The sequence below is a fragment of the Triturus cristatus genome, chromosome 6, assembly GCF_964204655.1.
Source record: "Triturus cristatus chromosome 6, aTriCri1.1, whole genome shotgun sequence".
Lineage (NCBI taxonomy): Eukaryota > Metazoa > Chordata > Amphibia > Caudata > Salamandridae > Triturus > Triturus cristatus.
The window spans coordinates 136,011,746-136,028,823 of NC_140589.1; positions in this window are offsets into that span (position 1 = coordinate 136,011,746).

Here is a 17,078-nt window from a genome sequence, read left to right on the forward strand (position 1 = left end):
AATTTTTATGAAGAGGTCATTCGTTCTTTTCACTTTTTCACTAGTAGGACATACACGTTTTGTAAACAGGTCATTCTTTCTGTTCACCATTTCACTGATAGGGCATGCAACTTTTATGACGATGTCATTCTATTTATTCACATTTTCACTAATTGGGCGTGCACTTTTTATGTAGAGGTCATTCTTTCTGTTCACATTTTCACAATGGCATAGCTAGCCCATGTGCCGCCTCTGGCGGTCCCTATGTTTGCGGCCCGCAACACCATGTAAGGGCGGGGAAGGGGGGGTGCTAGTGAATTCCATGACAGCTGCTGGTAATGTGGGGGCGGAACCCCCCAAACTCATGCTGCCTCTTTGCTGCACCACAGTGTTTTCACTAATATCGCGTGCACTTTTATATGAATAGTTAATTCATTCTCCTACAATATCACTTGGAACACTTGCGTAATAAAATCGGATAGAACGTCGTTTTACAAGAAGTACAAAAGTTTCTGTCGAGAATAGCAACATGTGATTGGAATTGCATCTGCATTTATTTTTTTCTGATAACATTTTTAGAGGTGGCACTAAAATTGTTAATGCCCAAAATGTAGCACCTATGTAGACAGGAATGTAGTGATGGTACATAAAGCAAACTCTGATTCTATATTATGTAGAAGACTGCAATGATAATATACAAAATTATGGGTGTGCACATTTTTTTGCAAAATGTTGAGAAATGTGCCCAAAATTATGCATAAATTATTCAAAATGCACTTTTAGCATCTGGAGTGAAAACATGACATAAGGGTATACTCCGCGTTCAAAAGTCTGATACTGGTGAGGGGAATGGTTCGAGGAAAAATGTCTCTGGCAACGCATTTTATGCTTCTGCCTGTTTCCTGTGAGACATTTTCTACTCAAACAAATCACTTGCAACAAAAGCCAAAAAGGGTACAAACTTACACACTGGCATAATTTCTGACATTTTGTGTAATTTGCTTAATGCAACATTACTTAGATGTCGGAAATGACAAAAGCGTAATGGAAAAAGTTGCATTGGCCTACTTCTAGGTTATTTGTTGCTGTCTGTCTTTCCATCCCCGTCGAAGTACATTAAAAATGTCACATTGGTACTCTATCATGAAACAATACTAACCCTGCTTGCTGCCAGAGTGTGACGTTCCACTGGAAATACACCAACTGTCCACTAACTGTTTAGTCTAACAGATAACAAATGTCAGATTCCAATCTTTTGAATTTTTTTTTTTAAGGAATAAGTTGAACTTTATTTTGGAAAAACACATTTTTTTCTGTGCCTTTGCCCTCCCTCCGTCCCAAAGCGGTAAAAGGGGTCTTGTGTTATTCTCACCTTCAATGAGCCATATTGTTGTCCTGTGTGATAAGGTTCTGTGATGAAGTGATTATCCTGGGCAAGGAGTTGGATTACTGTTGAACAATGACATTGGGCGCAGGGTCAAAACTGATCTGCATATGGCTGGGTCAAAACTGGACTGGCATGGTGAGCTAAAAAACGATGGATTTAGGCCCAGATCTCTGTACTGGGGTGAATGTATGACATTGTTCTGCATTCTTTCCATCAATTGTTGTTTTGTAAATAATAAAAAGCAAAGCGCAATCATGAATACAAAATAAAAAGTTCAATAAATCTACTCTAGTTCAGAACTCATGCACTTCCAACTCCTTCCGCCTCAGTCCTCATCTTACTGATAGTTTATGTTGTATCCTATAGCTATCACTTAACCCCCACCTACATGTATTTCTTCAGTATGACATTTGGGACTGCCATTGCCTTAGTCCTCTGAGGGGCTTCAACGCCTCATTTTATATTTTCTTTAAGCATCTCCAGTTAAATAACTGTGTAAATCTCTTGCTAACCCTGTTTAAAGTTGTACAGCATGTTTGTTCACAACTTAGGGGCCGATTACGATGTCGGGCGGAAAGCTTCCAGCCGACACCGACTCAGAATCAGGACCAACCGACTTACGGTTGGTCGTTTGGGCTCCAGATTACGATGTGACCAAACACTGTTCGGTCGCAGTCCCATTGTTCCATATGGGAGCTCATGTTCGCCCGACAAGCGGCCATAACAAAGGCTCCTATGGGGAAATGGGGTGTTTGCAGAAAACCCTGCACCCTGTGGCACGCACCCCACGGTGCCTGCCACACAGTACAGGGTTTTACAGGGGGTCCCTTAGGTGCCCCCTTGACCATAAACCGTAAGCCGTCGGGCAAGGGTCCCTGCCAGGGGCCCCCAAAGACATTTTCCGACAGCCTTTCCGTGTCGGACTGGCCGATGCAGAAAAGCTGTTTGAAATCGACACCGTAATCCCGAGGGCGGAAATGCTATCCATAGGGGTGTACGAAACGGTTCCGACTGATACGTTTCGGTCCGAACCAATTTGGAATGACTGCACAATTTACATTCCGACTGCGCACATCGTAATCGTGAGGTGGAAATGGAAACCGACCGGCCAGTCGGAATGGCTCCAACGCGCCTGAGGAGATTTCGACAGCCTGGAGGAAGCTTACTGCCCGACATCGTAATCGGCCCCTTAGGCTTAACAACTTCAATGGTAAAGCCATGCTGTTTAAAAACAGGTGAATAATAATTGTGAAATCACGAAAGAATTATCATAACTCATCCAATTTTAAATAGAATAAATATGACTCACTCTTACCCCTCAATATAAGACAACCCTACACAAAAGGGGAAGTGTGGGTAAAGAGGGTCCAAGGGATGTGTTTAGAGACCACCTACAGTATAAATCCCCAATCAACAAGCATTATACCAAAAAATACTGTGGGTCTAAAAAATATATTCTGTGTGGATACCTGATATATTCAGAAAAGCGAAAACCATCTGGGGTGTACCCAAAGAGGTTGAGTTCCCATCACCCACAAAGGTGGCTATTCATCATTTGGGAGCTCTGAACTAAACCATAAAAACCAACCACTTGGGTAATAATGGCGGTTGTATGGTAGTCCCAGTCGTGGGTGACCAAAAGTAGGGTGATGGTTTGCAGTGCCAAGAATATAAAAGGAAAAAGTGCTATTAAAAATGGCTACCAAGACACAAACAATTTTTATTCTGGTGCTATCTTGATGCCAAAGATAGCACCAGAATAAAAATTGTTTGTGTCTTGGTAGCCATTTTTAATAGCACTTTTTCCTTTTATATTCTTGGCACTGCAAACCATCACCCTACTTTTGGTCACCCACGACTGGGACTACCATACAACCGCCATTATTACCCAAGTGGTTGGTTTTTATGGTTTAGTTCAGAGCTCCCAAATGATGAATAGCCACCTTTGTGGGTGATGGGAACTCAACCTCTTTGGGTACACCCCAGATGGTTTTCGCTTTTCTGAATATATCAGGTATCCACACAGAATATATTTTTTAGACTCACTCTTACCCCTAACAGGTTCCCCTGCAGCACTGGAGGTCTTGCATTTGCTCTGGCCCCTGGCTGGGATCTTCCTGTTGCCGATCACTATTTCTGGCCACAGTAAACAATTTTAAATATTGACAGTCATACAAACCCACTCTGTCATCCTCTCTCTTTTTAGCCTACCAATAATTAGGCGCCCTACAAATACCTATAAGTATTATTTCTCCTCCTAACCTACCTTCACTATCACACTAAAGACATATTCAAAGTCACAAAACACACACCTCTTCGAAGCATGACCGTGGGCTCTTTCATCTTCCCCTCTCAATTGTTGCCTATCAACCTTCACCTCCAAAATTATGTTTTTTTTGGGGGGAGGGGTCGGAGTTTTATATAGTGCTAACTTGACCCGAAGGTATCGGGTATCAGAGCGCTTCACATGAGCACTAATTGCGTTGCACAAGGACACATTCATTTTTGTTAGACACAGGGATATTAAGTGATTTGCCTAGAATCGCAGGATGTTGAGCATCATTGCCGAGACTCGAACCCGGTTTCCCAGACTTGAGATAGACCACCCAAGTCGTTAGACCACATCCTCTCCCCAATAATGTTCTCCTACCAAAATATTTTTTTTAACGTACACCTGTCATGCAGAGTACCTGCCACCCTAGTTGTCTTTACTTAGTCAACATATTTTTTTTGTAACTCCCAATACCTGGCATGGCGTGAATGGCGCTCCTAATGCCCTCTACACCTCTACACCTCTCTGGGGCATCAACCCTACCTGAATACTGTACTCCCTGCTTTAAATTGGAGCCTGAAACGAGCATTCACACCCACACTGACTTGGGTTCTCTTGTCCTCAGCTGGGCAGACATGCAGCTGACAGCAGAAATTGTGGCTGGAGGTGTGAGAACAGGTGCTACTACCACCCACAGCCTCCCACAGGTCTGCGGAATATAAAGAGAGGTTGGCCCCATCATCGGTCTTCCAGCGCCTTGCTCAGGTCTTTGGAGAGCTGGGCACATGCCCTTAGCGGTCTCTCATCTCCTGGAGACCAGAGCCCTTTCCAGGGCCGTCATCTTAAAATGTGGCTTTTTAACAGAGCATGTGCTGCAAGGCTATCAATAAGCTGTCCCTTGGATTGTGTTCTATCTCTAGGCTACAGCGCCTAGACACCTCAGAGTAATAGCGTTCTCGACAAATTTATTTTCATTCAATGTAATTCCATCTTCTCCCAGCATGAGGGGAAGGTTTTTCAGCACATAAATGAGTGCTAGCACCTCCCCGACCAAAAATGCTGCGCACCGTGACACCTCCAGAGACTGCAGGACCGGCACGCCTCTGCCCTGATGACATCTCCAGGGTGCAGGAAAAAGTGACATACAACTTGCAAAAATAATAAGTAAATAAAAAAAAACAGAACAAGGCAGCGGGCAGACTAGTAATTGCAGAATACAAAAGTGAAATAGGTTCAGGTGGAACTGAGCAGTGAGGCGTGATCTGAAGCCTGGAAATCTCCTAGTCACAAAATGGCTGACTTACACATTTTGCGTTCCTTCACTTATGTCACAAAACTGTTTTCCTCAAAGTGCGCCTTCGTGTCCCTTTTTCAACTCGTAGCACTGGCAGTCAATTAGGTAGTGTGGACTAGGAGTAGATAAAAACTGATGTAGTGTGATGCAACCATATACACTGCAATAAATGTAGATATATAATCATACAAGGTCCAGTTAGGTCAATGAGGTGCCAAGTGCAAAAATTCTCTTGCGCAAAGAACACTTCCAGTTGTTGTCCGGCGAGGTTTAGCTTCTTTATGATCCAGTTGGTCAAAAATGGCAATAAAGTGAATAAAACCAGTTTTGCGCCTTTTACCAGCTGCACACATGCTTTCATGGAAACTCGAGATGTCTACCTGCTTGTATAAGAATGTCCGCGCCACCGCAGTGTCCTCCCATTTCAGCAATTACTCATGGATCTTAAAGGCCCCTTTACTCGTTATAAATATGACGGGTCTTTAAATACTGAGGAAAGAAACTGAACAGCTACAGCAATCATAGACGCACCACTACTTCCCCCCATTCTTCAATAGCTTAAATGTACCAGTGTGGAGAAGTACAAAAGACAGCTGTGATACCTTTCAAAATCAATTTTTTCATTTTTGTCTTTGTCTAGTCTTACATTTGCGACCCAAAAAAGACGATTTATGCCAAAAAAAAACACATTCTACTGAGATGATTGCTCAGTTTTGTCACCTGCGTTTGAAACCTGTTCGCCCTCTCAGCTGATCAATCTTTTAAAAAAAAAAAAAAAAAACTTGTGCCGTGTGTACAGTCGACTTAAGGAAATGCGATTGTTTTATTCTGATTCTATTTAGAATTGCATTTTTATTATACTTGTTCTTAATCTATTTTGTACAGCAATGGTTTTAAGTAACTATGCTAATAAAATTACTTACTTACTTATTTACTTACTTACTGTTCGCCCTCTCGAGATGTGTCACGTCTTTGAATGATGGGACATTTCCTGCCATGTCCAGCTGTTCAGCTCACGTGATAAATATGTGGCAGGGAGTGAGAAATTATTACTTTCGTCCTTTTTTGTTCCACTGAAGTGTGCACGCGATGTTTTACAGTCGGAAACGGTTCGCTTTGCTGTAAGTGGCGGTCCCACGCTATGCGGCCTGCTCGGCGATTTCCCTACAGAGGTTTTGGCTCTATCCTTTGTTAGAAAAATTGATAGCAAGCCTGAGGGGACAGATATATTAAATTATTGCCCCCTTTCACGAAAGACTGCTTTTGCCATCTTGTTTTCTCCGTGGTTGTTTTAGAACGCTGCTGGCAGATAAAAGAAAGGCTTTTGGTGATATTTCCAGCAGCCGTGGTTCACGGGGCCTCAGAACAGAATAGCCTGAACTGTAAACACAGCCGCCCCTTCGCTTTAGCAAACGCGGGATGCGTGGCTCTGCCCTTCGCTTTAGCAATCGCAGGATGCGTGGCTCTGCGCCAGCGCGTTCCTATTTGCTGCACAGCCACAGCTTCTGGTGGTGATGAGGCGGGAAATTGCTGTCATTTTATGGGCATATTTATGAGAGGGTGGCTTCACGTTCACAACACGTGAAGCAGCACATGCGTGAGGCTAGCCTCTAAGGGACAGATTAAGAGTTTGAAGGTGAGGTGGCGGGACCGGCGGCCCACCCTCTGCCGCAGCACCGCCAAACCCGTGTGAGAACTGCCCACGTGTAAAGACTGTTTTAGTCATTGGCAGGTGATTCTTTGGCGTTCCCACTACGGTGCCACGGCAGTGAGAACTCATAGGAGTTCCAGCACGGCATGGACTGTGAAGTCCATGCACGCAGTGAGAACGCCATAGGAGTTCTCCCTGTGAAGTCCATGCCGTGATTGAAATGTGGCTCCATGCACGCAGGGGGCGTCGGTGGTCCCAGGGCGGCATGACCGCAAGGGTTGTAATGTGGTGGTCGGAAGATCACCGGCCCCCTGCCATCAGTCTGTCAGTCCTCGGACCAAACTCATGATTAGGCCCCCAGCCAGATCCCCAGGTAAAGTATAACTAGGCAATATATCTTTATTTTGCCTCGTTTTTTTCTCTTTCCACGTGTGGTGTATTTTGCAGCACACATAAAAACAGGAAAAAGCCTCTCAGGAGTATTTTTGTGTAGGAAGATGCCCCTTCCCACTCAAAAACAATCCTGCATGGAACTAAGGCACCCTAAGGGTGCCTTTGTTGGTGCTAGGCTGCCAAAACGTCGACAGCGCAAGGGGAAAGGACAATAATTGGATAAATGCGGTGCATTCCTGCCCTTTCGCAGTGATGCAGGGCAGCGCAGTAAGATGACTTGCTACGCTGCCCTGAACCCCTAATTTAAAAAATGTGCCACTTAGTATGTTTCTGTGACGCATTGTGCTGGGAGCATGCAGAAAAAACTTTTGCTTGGACACACCCCATGCGTGTGAGGTTTTTTTCTCCAAATTCAACGTTTTTGCATTTATTTAACATTAACATGTATAAAAGCACTTGCTATTAATTGTGTAGTATATGCATTTAGATTGACCATAGTTGATGTAGGCCTGTGTTTAAAATGGCCAACATTGGTTGCCATCTTGCTTTGTGACAGGTGTGCTTAAAAGACCGATGTTCCTTCGCTTTCTTTCTCATGCAATATGTTTTCTGTTACTCTGATAATCATAGAATGCCATGATTGGCTGCAAGAGTGCACCTGCAGGGTACGGGCTGGTCCAATATATCTCGTTGTCATGATTGGCTGCAAGAGTGCACCTGCAGGGTACGGGCTGGTCCAATATACCTCGTTGTCATGATTGGCTGCAAGAGTGCACCTGCAGGGTACGGGCTGATCCAATATATCTCGTTGTCATGATTGGCTGCAAGAGTGCACCTGCAGGGCACGGGCTGGTCCAATGTATCTGGTTTCCTTTCAGATAAAGGTGAGTTTGAAGGATGCTTAGATCAGCTCCGTGGTGGAGGATTATGAGAAATGAATGAGCTCAAGATTGTATCTTTTTACTCTAACCCGATTGGATCATTTTATGGCAAACTACATGTACGTGTAACAAATGGTCGAATTATGTAAATTAAATTAGTGCAGAGTAGATTAAAGCTGAGGATTGATCTCTGCATCAGAGAACGGATTTACTATGTTTTTTTTCCTGCACTTTATGATAGTTGATCCTCTTATATGACTGAGTGATTTGAACTTGAACTAAATATTTCATCCATATCTTGATTATTAATTGACACTATCATGATGATTTCACTTTCTGTGAACATTTTAACCTTAAATACACCTTTATGGTTTTAACCAAACCACTCTATATCTTCCTTGTGGAGCCTAATGTGCTTCATGTGATTTAAATGCATTTATTTGTTAACTAGCCTCAGTTGTGAACTTCGAATCACCAGGTAGAGAGTATTTGTCCCCCAAATTTGCACTAAGTAAAGTGCTAACACCTGTTTGTACAGGATACATTCTCTCCCCATTAAAAAGTATATTTTTTCTCTTTTGCTGTATTCTGCCTCACGTATGCTCATTGTTTGTTTCTACTCCGATTTCTACTCAATTAGGACTCGCTTTACAAGTTTCTATGTAATTTTGCAGAGGGAGGAGGGTTTAGACTTTCTGCGTGAATCAATTTATGTGAGATGTGTGTAAAAGCCCACACCTGTGGGTTTTTTACCAGGCAAATTTTACTTGTTAAAAAAAGATGGATTATTTATACATTACAAAATTATCCATTTGCTCTCCCACATAGGTGTTTACGCACCTCAGCGACACTGATGAGGTCCTTCATCTGAAATAATAGTCACCCCAGTGTTGCATTCCTTACATGTTGCAAATTGACCTACGATGGAGGAATAGCCAGGATGGATTCGGTATCATATTATAGGGCATCACACATGCTGGTGGCAAACGATTGGATATATGACAAATGAGCCAGGGAAAGGCCTGACCCTGAACCTGCCTCGGAAGTATGGGCTATGTGAGTTAAGTCACCACTTCATTTCAATATGGAGGGAAACTACCATGCACGAACACTCCGAGCACAAAACTTGATTTTGAGGCCTAGAAAAGTTCCAGTAAACATATCCGATGGTCTAATACCCTGTCAAATCAAACCCCGCTGTGGATGGGCATCGCAGTGCCAGATGTAAACTCTCTCTAGGGCTTTAAGGATTGGGGCTGTCTGGGTATCTCCACTTTAGGAAAGATAGCATCTGCAAGAGGACTCAAGTCATTCACTAATTTGTGTAAAACGTTTGGCCTACTCCATAATTAATTTAATAGATATCTTCAACTCAGACATCGGGCCAGATGTAGAACACTTTTTAGTGGTTGCAAACTCAAAAGTGACCTGTTTGTAACCGCTGACAAGGTTTGTGGTATGTACCAACCCTATTTTGCGAGTCAGTAACCCAATAGGGTTTGTGATCCGCTATTAGGAAGGGGCATGCCAAGGCCTTCCCTTCCTAACAGCGAGTTGCACTGGTATGTATCATTGTTTTGCAACCGCAAATGCCGTCGCAAGACAATCACAGTTACCACCTACATCAAGTAGGTGGTAAGCCAGCCGCAAACAAGAAAGGGTCCCCAGGGGATGCCATCGCCTTTGTAAATGTATGCGAAAATATTTTTTAAGAGCAGGCAGTGGTCCCACAGACCACTGCCTACTCTTGAAAAATGAAACAGAAACATTTCATTTTTCTTTTTAAATGTATCCCATTTTTCTTTAAGGAAAACGGGCTGCATTAAAAAAAAAATAACTGCTTTATTTAAAAAAGCAGTCACAGACATGGTGGTCTGCTGACCCTTGTGAGTGCTGGCCAATCCCAAAGGGTTGCAAATTGTGACTTGCCTCATGAATATTTATGAGGTAGGTCATTGAGAATCTCTAAATATGTCTGAGACACATTTGTGCATTCCATTCTGCGAGCTGCAAATTGCGAGTCACAAAAAAATCGCAATTTGCGACCCGTCAAATGGAATGGTCGTGCATCTGGCCCATGCCATCAGGGAACATTTAGATGACTTACTGGAAGTTCAGCAAGTTAGCCTGTTTAAGACCAAGCTTAATATTTCCCCCTTCCACCCTCTAGGAAAATATCAAGTCGATGCAAGGCATTGATAACTCACCTGACAATATGCCCAGACTGAAAGAGAATTAAGAAGTGGATATTGGACATATTGAGAATAAGCAATGTATTTTTGCCCTTATGGTTCACAGAGATGTATCAAAAAAAGACTCTGTTTGATTCAATTCAAATATGTACATCATGTCTACCTAACACCGGCTAGACTATGGAAATTCTTCAGAGGTCATGGCTCTGAGTGTTTGAGATGCCAGACGGCAATGGGTGACTTCATTCACACAGTATGGCTATTCCCCAAGGTATGGCATTTGCGGAAAGGATTTTCCAAATATATGTATATATATATATATATATATTTTATCTACTGGCGATCGCCAGTAGATAGTTATAGTTAGGACCTATTTTCCATAGGAAATCCGCAGCATTCTATTGGGAATATCTTTGGCGCCGATTGACGAATCTTCATGAAATTTTCCAAACTTTTGGCCAGCTCCGCTCCGCTCCTACCCTGAAAGTTTTGTGGTGATTCGTCAAGCGGGGCCGAGAAAAAAGGAGGGTCCCAAAACGCGTTTTCCCCATGCAATTTCCCATAGGATCTGTTGTCGCAGCTACAGCCCGAACCGCTGAACGGAATGACACCAAATTTGGCAAAGTGGTAGTCTTCAGTTCGGACTCGTGCCTTTTGCATATTGGGTGTGAATCTGTTCAGTAGTTCCTGAGAAAATTAGGGCAAAAAGGTTAGTGATATCTATGGCCGCGGAGGATCAGCGGACCGTACCCGCACCGTAAGCGCACCCTCCCCGAACCGAGCGCTCACCCTCACGATCGCGCGCTGAATGCTAATTGGCTGTCGAGCGTCTCTCTACATTCAAAACCAGGAACTGTTGGTGGCCATTTTCTGCCTCGGTAGAATCGAGGCTGAAGATGGAAGGGGAATAAGTGTATAAAAGATATAGAGGGGGCAGAGTGGAAATGCTCTGACCCGCTAGATCTGCTTAGGGGGTCCCAGAAGGACTCCCTGTGGCCCCCCCTTTTTTTTTTTAAAAGCGCCGAAATGCGCGCACGGTGCGCGCATCCTATCGCATTGGATGCACGGATTCTCTCGTGGTGGGTACGCGGATCCACGGCAACGTTTTTTGAAAAACGACAAGAAATCATTGGTTGTATAACAACTTTCTACACTGAAAGGTAGGGTGTATATTTTTGTTTTTTAAAGGTATGATTGTTATTGGTTAACAAAAACAGATTGTAAGGAACATTATATATGATAAGCTGATATGTTGAAAAGTCAAGCACACTTCCTGCCTTGTGTAGGAACATTGTGTGCTGAACTTGTGACCTGTGAGCTCAGTACAGTGTTCCATGAGCTGTTTCTATGGTAACAGGCAGAAGGCAGATTGGGGGAAGGGTTGAAATGTATTTCAGTTGGAAAGGGTTGAAATGTTTAACCAATAGAAATGTGTATTTGCTTTTGAGTTTATGTGCGAAGGATTGTGATTTGATGTTTACATGTATATGTGTGGAAAATGAAAGGGAAACTTTTTCATTCTTGCTTTTGCTGAGAGGTGCACATTGCTGAAATTCTGTAAAAGAAAATATGGTGAGTGACTGATATACTGCTTAATCTACAAAACAACTTGAAAGATGAGTTATTTAATTGTGAGGGGATGTATGTAGACTATTTTGATTTTAATCAGACTAATGTATTTTTCCTGCTAAAGTGTAGGGAGTACTTTTTTTTCTCTACAATCTTATTGACAGTGTTTGTGCATGTGGAAACCATTTTGTGATAAGGATTTGTTTTTTCATTTGTTTGTAGACAGATAACTATGCAGTTTTTATATTTTGGTAGAATTAGAAACCAGTCATTGTTTATGAATTTGTGAAATGAGTTATGTTTCTGCAGTGAAATGTAGTACTCCTTGTAGATGAAGAAATGTGTTTTGGCATAGTGCAAGGGATAGTGGTGCTTGTCTAGAATCACACTGTGAGTGTGTGTGCATTTGGAAACCACTGTGAGAGAAGGATTGGGTAACATCGTCTATTTTCTGACAGAGAGCTCTTTTAAAACCGGTCATGTTGTCAAGTTTTAGTAGCATTAGAAGCCAGTCTTTGCTTATGTGTTGATTAAATGAGTCAGGCATTGACACTAAAGTGCAGTCGTGAAATATGTAGATTGTGTGCAGTTCCCTTATCACTTCCAGTATAGTGAATGAGTTTTGGTAAACTCCTAGGGATAGTGGTGCTTGTCCAGAATCACACTGTGAGTCTGTGTCGATTTGGGAACCACTGTGAGAGAAGTGTTTGGTAACATCGTGTATTTGCTGAGAGAAAACTGTTTTGAAACCTGTCATGTTGTCAAGTTTTAGTAGCATTAGAATCCAGTGTTTGCTTATGTGTTGATTAAATTAGTCAGGCGTTGACATTAAAGTGCAGTCGTGAAATATGTTGATTGTGTGCAGTTCCCTTATCACTTCCAGTGTAGTGAATGAGTTTTGGTAAACTCCTAGGAATACTGGTGCTTATCTAGCATCACACTGTGAGTCTGTGTGCATTTGGGAACCACTGTCAGAGAAGCGTTTGGTAACATCGTGCATTTGCTGACAGAAAACTGTTTTGAAACCTGTCATGTTGTCAAGTTTTAGTAGCATTAGAAGCCAGTCTTTGCTTATGTGTTGATTAAATGAGTCAGGCATTGACACTAAAGAGCAGTCGTGAAATATGTAGATTGTGTGCAGTTCCCTTATCACTTCCAGTGTAGTGAATGAGTTTTGGTAAACTCCTAGGGATAGTGGTGCTTGTCTAGAATCACACTGTGAGTCTGAGTGCATTTGGGAACCACTGTGAGAGAAGTGTTTGGTAACATCGTGTATTTGCTGAGAGAAAACAGTTTTGAAACCTGTCATGTTGTCAAGTTTTAGTACCATTAGAATCCAGTGTTTGCTTATGTGTTGTATTAAATTAGTCAGGCATTGACATTAACGTGCAGTCGTGAAATATGTAGATTGTGTGCAGTTCCCTTACCTCTTCCACTGTAGTGAATGAGTTTTGGTAAACTCCTAGGGATAGTGTTGCTTGTCTAGAATCACACTGTGAGTCTTTGTGCATTTGGGAACCACTGTGAAAGAAGCGTTTGGTAACATCATGTATTTGCTGACAGAAAACTGTTTTAAAACTTGTCGTGTTGTCAAGTTTTAGTAGCATTAGAATCCAGTCTTCGCTTATGCGTTGATTAAATGAGTCATGCTTTGACACTGATGTGGTGTACTTAAATATGTAGATTGTGTGCAGTACCATTAACTCTTCCAGACTAGTGAATGAGTTTTGGTAAACTCATAGGGATAGTGGTGCTTGTCTAGAATCACACTGTGAGTTAGTGTGTATTTGGGATCAGTGTGAGAGAATCATTTGGTAACATCATGTATTTGTTGACAGATAACTGTTTTGAAATCTGTCATGTTGTGAAGTTTTAGTAGCATTAGAATCCAGTCTTTGCTTATATGTTGATTAAGTGAGTCATGCCTTGACACTGATGTGCTGTACTTAAATATGTAGATTGTATGCAGTCCCCTTACCCCTTCCACAGTTGTGAATGAGTTTTGGTAAAGTCCTAGGATAGTGTTGATTGTCTAAAATCACACTGTGAGTCTGTGTGCTTTTGAGTAAGGATTGTGAGAGAAGCATTTGGTAACATTGTGTATTTACTGACAGATAACTGTTTTAAAACATGTCATGTTGTCAAGTTTTAGTAGCATTAGAAGCCAGTCTTTGCTTATGCGTTGATTAAATTAGTCAGGCATTGACATTAAAGTGTAGTTGTGAATTATGTAGATTGTATGCAGTTCCTTTACCACTTCCACTGTAGTGAATGAGTTTTGGTAAACGCCTAGGGATAGTGTTGTTTGTCTAGAATCACACTGTGAGTCTGTGTGCATTTGGGAACCACTGTGAGAAAAGTGTTTGGTAACATCGTGTATTTGCTGACAGATAAGTGTTGTGAAACATGTTATGTTGTCAAGTTTTAGTAGCATTAGAAGACAGTGATGGCTTATGCTTTCATTATATGAGTCAGGCATTGACAGTAAATTGCAGTTGTGAAATATGTAGATTGTGTGCAGTTCCCTTACCACTTGTACTGTAGTGAATGAGTTTTGGTAAACTCATAGGGATAGTGGTGCTTGTCTAGAATCACACTGTGAGTTAGTGTGTATTTGGGATCACTGTGAGAGAACCATTTGGTAACATCATGTATTTGCTGATAGATAACTGTTTTAAAACGTGTCATGTTGTGAAGTTTTAATAGGATTAGAATCCAGTCTTTGCTTATGCGTTGATTAAATGAGTCATGCTTTGACACTGATGTGGTGTACGTAAATATGTAGATTGTGTGCAGTACCATCAACTCTTCCAGAGTAGTGAATGAGTTTTGAGAAACTCCTAGGATAGTGTTGCTTGTCTAAAATCACACTGTGAGTCTGTGTGCATTTGGGTAAGGATTGTGAGAGAAGCATTTGGTAACATTGTGTATTTGCTGACATATACCTGTTTTAAAACCGGTCATGTTGTGAAGTTTTAGTAGCATTAGAAGCCAGTCTTTGCTTATGCTTTGATTATATGAGTCAGGCTTTGACATAAAAGTGCAGTCCTGAAATATGAAGATTGTGTGCAGTTCGCTTACCACTTCCACTGTAGTGAATGGGTTTTGGTAAACTCCTAGGGATAGTGGTGCTTGTCTAGAATCACACTGTGAGTCTGTGTGCATTTGAGAACCACTGTGAGAGAGGCATTTGGTAACATCGTGTATTTGCTGACAGATAACTAATTTAAAACCTCTCATGTTGTCAAGTTTTAGTAGCATTAGAAGTTAGTCTTTGCTTATGCATTGATAAAATGAGTCAGTGTTTGACACTAAGGTGCAGTACCATGTACTATTCTGTTCACTGTGGCAGAACTGAAAAAGTTTTACCTAAGCACTGTCCTAGAAGTAGTCTGATTATTTAGTCAGTTTCTAAGTACCAAATGGACTGTTTTAAATGTCTATGCAGTATGCATGTAGTGTTCTAACAAACTATACACTTGTCTTTTACACCTTCAATTCCCTAGTCAGTATCCATACACTTCCAGGAAATATCCTGTCACTTCCTTTGCAGTCCTCTAGAGACCCATTCAACAGCATGTACTAATCCATTCACTGTGCCAAAACCCAAACACTTATAAATTCACCAGGACACTCTCTTTCCAGTACTCTAATGATTCAGTCACTGCCTAAGTATTCATGCACACAGCCAGGTCTTAGCATATGGACCTCTTCAAACCCCTATCCACTATGCATGCAGTCCTCTAAGCACCTACACACTTGTCTTTCACACCTTCAATTCCCCAGTCAGTATCCGTTCACTTCCAGCAAACACCCTGTCACTCCATTTGCACTCCTCTAGTGACCCATTCAGCATCATGTACTAATCCATTCACTGCGCCAAACCCTAATAAATTCACCCAGGCACTCTCCTTGCAGTACTCTAATCATTCAGTCAGTACCCAAGTACTCATCCAGTGACCCAGGCCTTAGTATATGGACTGCTTCAAACCCTTATCCACTATGCATGCAGTCCTCCAACCACCTACACAATTGTCTTTCTCACCTTCAATTCCCTAGTCAGTATCCATACACTTCCAGGAAATACCCTGTGACTCCCTTTGCAGTCCTCTAGTGACACATTCAGCACCATGTACTAATCCATTCACTGTGCTAAAACCCAAACACTTATAAATTCACCAAGATACTATCTTTGCAGTACTCTAATCATTCAGTCAGTGCCTAAGTATTCATACACTGAGCCAGGCCTTAGCACATGGACTGCTTCAAACCCCTATGCACTATGCATGCAGTCTTCTAACCACCTAGACACTTGTCTTTCACACTTTCAATTTCCTAGTCAGTATCCATACAGTCCAGCACTTGTGACTGCCTTTGCACTCCTCTAGTGACTCATTCAGTACCAAGTACTAATCCATTCCCTGTGCGAAAATCCTACCACTTATAAATTCGCCTAGGCACTCTCCTTGCTGTACTCTAATCATTCAGTCAGTACCCAAGTAGTCATGCAGTGAGCCAGGCCTTAGCACATAGACTGCTTCAAATGCCTATTCACTATGCATGCAGGCCTCTAACCACCTACACAGTTGTCTTTCACACCTTCAATTCCCCAGTCAGTATTCATACACTTCTAGAAAACACCCTGTCACTCACCCAGTGTGTCTCCTTATAGTACTGTAATCATTTAGTCAGTTAGCATGTAGTCTTTTAGTGAGGTAGGCTTTAGGGCATGAACTGCTTCAAAGTAGTATGCACTATGCATGTAGTATTTTAACGATCGTCACACTTGTGGTTCAGGGCTATAGTTTCTTAGTCAGTTTTTATATAAAATGTGTTTGTACAGTAATGGAATAGTATAAATTTGAAAGTTATTAATATACATTTATTTGTGATTCTTTTTTACAGATACAGAACAGGAGTGTTTCTCATCTGTTTGCACTCTTCTCGTGCAAGATTGTTTGGATGAAGGGTCCTTAGGTGTTTCATCATACTTGCGGTGCCGCACAAGTATTTTTTGTTAGGATCCCCTCATAACAGAACTCTTTGGCAAATCTTGTGAATGAAGAAGGTGGCATTGGTCTTTGATTGCCCCTTGGAAAAAATAAAAAATTTCTTCACCACTGATGAAAAACGTTGTGGGCGTGGTGCCTTCTGCAAAAAAATTTCCTCAGATTCGTTAAATATTTTAAAGCGGCAACATTTACAGTTTTTGTAAGTTAAACTTATAAAATTTTGTGAGCTGTATACATTTTATATATCTGTGATTTGTTTCTTGTGGTATTTTGTTAAGAATACCATGTTGTTGTTTTTTTAACAATCTTTTTGATTTTCCAGGTCTGTTGTCGACATCCGTGGTTCCCACAGGAGTGTTCTGCTTTTGTTGTTTTGTATTATTGTTGTTACATTTTGTTTATTAGTTTATTGTTTATATTTATGTTAATAAAAATATAAAGTTTGAAA